This window comes from Elephantulus edwardii, unplaced genomic scaffold, assembly GCF_000299155.1.
Source record: "Elephantulus edwardii isolate Elephantulus edwardi_28Jun2011 unplaced genomic scaffold, EleEdw1.0 scaffold00159, whole genome shotgun sequence".
In the NCBI taxonomy this organism is placed as follows: Eukaryota; Metazoa; Chordata; class Mammalia; order Macroscelidea; family Macroscelididae; genus Elephantulus; species Elephantulus edwardii.
Genome location: NW_006399909.1, coordinates 1,950,414 through 1,956,590, shown reverse-complemented (window position 1 = coordinate 1,956,590; position 6,177 = coordinate 1,950,414). Strand labels below are relative to the sequence as shown.

The following is a 6,177-nucleotide window of genomic DNA, read 5'->3' as shown; positions in this document are numbered from 1 at the left end:
ATTAAAAGTGATGATAATACATTTACAGCTACTTGGACTTACAAAGGTTTAGGAAATTGATACTCAGATTGAAATGCAAAGTTAATTTGTGGCATGACCAATCAGAGATGCTGTATTTTTTTTTTGGTACGTGAGTAATAAAGCAAAGGAATAGATAATAATGGTAATAGTTCCATTTCTTTCTCAAGAATATGTATTTTTTTGGTACATGAGTAATAAAGCAAAGGAATAGGTAATAATGGTAATAGTTCCATTTCTTTCTCAAGAATGTGTGTTCTTATCTCATACCTGAAATAGTGATAATTAAAACAAAAAGGATCCACAAGATATAAGGAATGACAAGATTGCATATGAAGAACAAGATAATTATTGTCAATGAAGCATATGAAAAAGAGATGATAAGATAGTTCATATTTGACCTTCACTAAAAGCCTCATTTTCACCACAAAACTCCTTGTTCATGTTTTGTCAGTTTCTGTAGAATTTTTTTTTCAGTTACAATTATCTAAAAGCATGACTTAACTCCTTGAATTTTTTTGACAGGTATTGTGTAGGTTGTTTTTTTGTTTTTTGTTTGTTTTCTTGTTTCTAGTTACAACGTTTGTTAGGTGTTTGAGTGAATAGTCATTATTCAAGAAGTATTTTACTAAGGATGAGAGGAGGAATAAAGGAAGGTGGTAATTAGATAAAAGGAAGGTGATAATGAGGTCTTGGAGGAATTTTAGGAAATGAAGCCAAGTAGTAACTGGTTGACAAGGCTTAATGAGTAAATATCATAAGGGACACTATATAGAGAGCGCTTCGAATGGAACCAGGCAATGCCGAGACCTATGTAATTGAGAGCTCCAAAAGGGGACAGCATCTACTTTTGACTTGTAAAGTAGATTCATGCTCCTTTTCAGAGATTGTCTCTATTTTTAATAAATATTCTATCTTGTAAGATCTTTTTGTCTGTGTTGTACAATCTTTTTATGCCCTCACAGCATTAATTTCAGTAAATAATCTTGTTAGATTGCACCTAGCTAACAATCATGATGCAGGAACCTTATAGTACTAGAACAGATTTCAGTAAAATGTTTCTTTCAAAACTCAGTCTGTAACAAAAGAAACACAGTGTGTCTGGAGGGACTTGAAGGAGGATATGTGTAGTATACAGAGAGAGGGCTATGTGATGTGGAAAGAATCACTTGAGAAGTTCAGTACTAACAATGAAAACTAGGCTGGTTGTGAATTGTGGAACAGACCATAAGCTGCTCATATTCAAGTTCAAGCTGAAGCTAAAGAAAATAAAAACAAATCCACAAGATTCAAGATTTGACCTTGAGTATATCCTACCTGAATTTAAAAATTATGTCATGAACAAGTTTGAGGGTGTTAGAACTCATGAACGAAAATCAGATAAGATGTGGGAGGTAATCCAGCGTTTCACCCATGAAGAAACTAAAAGGTCATTCCAAAGACAAAGGAGGGAGAAAGCTCAGAATGAATGTGAGAAGAGACTAAATATTGCACTAGAATGTTAAGAAGCCAAAATAGGGGAGAAAAGATGAGAGAGTTAAAGAACGGGACAGAAAATTTTGAAGGTCAATTCAGGAAGACAAAGGAAAATACTATCATGAAATGCAGAAAAAGCTGAAGCCAGAAAATGAAAAGGGAAGGACTCAGTTGGCATTTCTTACACTGAAGGAACTGAAGAACAAATTCAAGCCTTGAGTTGCAATATTAAGGATAGGCCTGGTTTAAATTTGCTTTTTTTTTTTTTTTTCAAACATTCTTCTAAGTGGTATAGCACTGATCTGTGCTTTGCTGTACAGAGGTAACTCGTGGTGGCTGTGAGGCTAAACACTGACACCAATGTGCCAAATGTGCTAATGATTACCCATGGTGGAAAGTGTTTGGTGCGGCATCCCAGTTAAAACAAACTTTCAAGCAGGAGTGGCATCCACTTTCAAAATGGCTTGCACCCAGAAACTCTATGAATATGGAGAAATTACTGAAGTTATACAAGTGTTCAGGTCTTTTGTTCCTAGGGTCACTATGACACGAAGGCACTTAACAAAAACAACATGTGCAGAATATTGGATGATCCAAGAAACATAAAAATAAAATGGAAGGAGTATACAGTCACAGTATCAAAAAGAATTGACTGACACAGAATAATTTCAAGAAACAGCATAAGATCAAGAGGCAATGGTGATGAAGAAGGAAGTTCAAGCTGCTCTGAAGTAACTGACATAAAACAAGGCCCCAGGAATTGATGGAATACCAAAGGACATATTTTAGCAGACATGTACAGCCCTGGAAATAACCCCAGGTTGTGCCAAGAAATCTGGAGGACAATCACCTGGACAATAGGCAGGAAGAAATCAATCTTTATTCCCATTAAAAAAAAAAAGTCACCCAACAGAATGTGGATATTATCAAACAATATCATTAATATCACATAGAAGCAAACTCCTGCTGACAAATATTAAAAAAGATCTCAAACCATACATTGACAGAGAACTAGCAGAAATGCAAGCTTTGTTTAGAAGAGGTTGTGGTACTAGGGACATCATAGCCAATGTCAGATGGATCTTGACTGAGAACCGATAATACCAGAAAAATGTCTATCTGTGTTTCATTAACTATGCAAAGGCATTTGACTGTATGGATTCAACTGCATGCATCACAACAAATTATGACTAACTTTGAGAAGAATGGGAATCCCAGAATACCTGATAGGGCTCACATCAAACCTATGCTTGGACCAGGAAGCAATCTCAAGAACAGTGTAAGGAAACACTGCATGGTTCAAAATCAAGAAAAGAGTATATCAAGGAAGTTTTCTGTCTCCACACCTTTTCAATCCATATGCAGAATAGATGGTTTGGGAAGCTTGGCTTTATGAGGAGAAATGTGGCATCAGGATAAGATGAAGAATAATCAACAATCTGTGTTATGCAGATGACACAACTTTACTTGCTGAAACTGAGGAGAACCTGCATCGTTTGTTGCAGAAAGTCTTTAAATGGATTGAAGCTCAACATCAAGAAGACAAAGATTTTCACTAGTGATTAAATTGGCAGCACCATGAGAGATGGACAATTGGAATTGTTAACAATTTCAAATTGTCTGACTCCACAATTGACACTCTAGGCAGCAGAAGTAAGGAAAGCAAAAGAGTAATTGCTTCAGGAAAGTCTGCTGTGAAAGACCTCTCCAGAGTGCTAAAGAGCAACAATGTCAGTCTAGAGACTAGGATGTGTCTGATCCAGGTTATTTTCTTCACAATTACTTGCTATGCATCAGAGAACTGGACAATGTCTAAAGATGATAGAAGAAGGATCAATGCCTTTGAGTTCTGGTGCTGGCAGTATGTGGGATAGTCAGCATTCTTCTCCAACACCACAGCTCAAAGACATCAATTCTTCTGTCTCCCTTATTTATTGTCCAGCTCTCAGCAGCATCGCAAGTAATTCTAAAGACCATGAACGGAATCAGATGCACCTTAGTACTCAAACTGACATCAGTGCTCAATAATTTGGAGAAGTCCCTGACTGGAGACTTTCCCAGTGCACTATATCTCCTGATCGCCTGATTTCAAGTACCAAGGGTGTTGATTGTGAATTCAAGTATGATGAAATCATTGACAAATTCAATCCTTTCTTCACCTATCATGATTTGTTGGTCCACTAATAAGAATTTTTGTTTTCTTGGCATTTTAGATGCAATCCATTATTTCTCCCATGAAATTATTACTGAGTTAAAATATCTTGTTGTTGTTGTCAGTTAACCAGCAAGTGCTTAATTCATTTCACTAGAACGTCTTAGTAATTTTACAAGAACATGGAATGGTTACTTTCCTTATTTAGACAGCGTAATTCTAGAGTTTATAGCTGTCATTTCCTACTTTTGTTGATAGATATTTAAAGACCTAGACAGTGTTCTTTAAGAGAGCCTGAAACTGACATGAGATATCTTAATATAAATTATACATGTGAAAATGCTTTTATTTATAGGAAGCAAAAGCCACTTGGATTTTGTTGGCAGAAAAAAATCATGTATAAATTTGAAGGTCCTGATGGTGTTTCTCATTTGTGAGATCTGAAAGAAATCTACTTATTTCCCCTTGCTACCTTTCTCTTGTTCACAGCGTCAGTTTGCTCGGCTCCACGGTCAACACTCTTGGCACCAGCAGCCAGGAAATCAAAAAACGTACTGCGATGGGAAAGTCTGCTGTTAGGGACGTCTCTAAAGTACTCAAGAGCAACGGTGTCTCTCTGGAGACTAAGGTCCACCTGATACAGGCCATGGTCTTTGCAATCACTTGTTATGCATCAGAGAGTTGGACAATGACTAGGGAGGATAGAAGGAGAATCAACACCTTTGAGCTGTGGTGCTGGAGAAGAGTATTGAATGTTCCATGGACTGCCAAGAAAACAAACAGATTCATCCTAGAGAGGTTTAAACCAGGCTACTCCTTGGAGGCAAGGATTTTGCGGCTTCGTCTGACATACTTGAGGCATGTTGTAAGGAGAGACAGGTCCTTGGAGAGGGTCATCATGCTTGGTAGGGTGGAGGAACAGCACAGGAGGGGAAGACCCTCTATGAGGTGAATTGATTCAGTGACTGGGGTAATCGGGATGGGTGTGTCAGAGGCAATGTGATTGGCACAGGATAGAGCAGGGTGTAGGGCTGTTGTACATAAGGTCGCTATGAGTCACAAATGACTCGACAGCACACAACAACAACAACAACAACCTTTCTCTTGAGACTTAGTCAAGAATAAACCCTGCATTTCAAAAAAATATCCTCATCTTTCACCTTCCATAGTAATTACTCTAAAAGCTTCTAAAATCCATTAATAATGAAATTTAAGATATCACTTTCAAGTCATTACTAAATAATAATTTCATATTTGCACACTATCACTTATTTGAAAGCAGAACAAAGCTTTCAAGAATGAAACAAAAATATTAATTCTGAATCAATAGACAACATCATGATAGATGGAGAAAAGAATGAATTTGTTAACAATTTCATCTTGTATCCACAATCAACACTCTGGACACCACTAGTCAAAAAATCTCAAAAACATATTACATTGGCTAAATCACTGAGTTGTTGTTAAGTGCTGTTGAGTTGTAGGCAACTCATAGCAACCCTATGAATGAAAGTCTTCAACACTTGCTTGTGTGCTTTTCATCCTCTCTCCAGATTCATTGTTCTGGAAGCAAGCTATTTATGGAGGTTGATGTCACTCCTGCTTCCAAGCTTGTTTGAACCAGCGAGTGCCATCAAACACCGTTATCGCATTTGACATATCAGTGTCACAGTGTTCAGCTTCACAATGACCACAAGTTACCTCTGTACTGCAAGTGGCCTTACCAGGGCTATATGACCTAGAAGAATGTTTGACCAACAACAATTTAAAACAGGCCTTAGGGCCATGGATTAGACCCATGAGGCCAACTACTGAACAATCTACTTACTGTAAGGTATTAAAAAGCTATGGTGTGAGTTTAAAGACTAAAGTGCAACTGAGTTAAGCCATGGTCTTTTTCCAGTTGTGTGCTATGCATTTGAACATTGGACATGAGTAAAGATGACAGACGAAGAATATTCCATGGACTGCCTAAAGAATAAGCAAATATATATTGGAGAAAGTGAAGCTGAAGTGCTTCTTGGAGGCAAGGTGGTGAAGCTTTGTCTCACATATTCGGGACATTTTATTAGCAGGGGCCAGTCTTTGGAAAAGGACATTATGCTTGGAAAGGTAGAAAGTCAGTAAAAAGAGTAGAAGACCTTAAAAAAATATCATCCGGATGTCTAAGATTTTTTCATTCAAAATGTCTTTTAGAACCAATGATTAACTGTTTATTTTATGCTGAAGTATTTATTATATTAAGGATAGGGGATTAGGATGAAATGTAAGCCCCACCCTAAAAAAGGCTCAGGTAATTTCAGCTAGTTCTCTTTTGGTGACAACTGCCCTCAATAGTCTATAATGCTCACCAATCTCTGCAAAACTGGCCTGTATATCTACTGTCACTCCTTGACGGGTCTGAGCCTCTGAGAAGCCTTCCATCTAATCACTGAACTAACTCAAGGGACTTAGCGCAACTAGGGAACTAAATAAAGAAAAGGCTGCTGTCAAAAATCATGGAGTTATAGAACAAATGAAGAATTTTGTTA

The 6,177-nt window shown here is 37.4% G+C and overlaps 1 pseudogene; it reads left to right on the top strand.

The window, feature by feature from the left end:
* Positions 1-1,355: 1,355 nt before the first annotated feature.
* LOC102862739 overlaps positions 1,356-6,177 on the top strand; it is a 6,017-nt pseudogene continuing 1,195 nt past the window's right edge.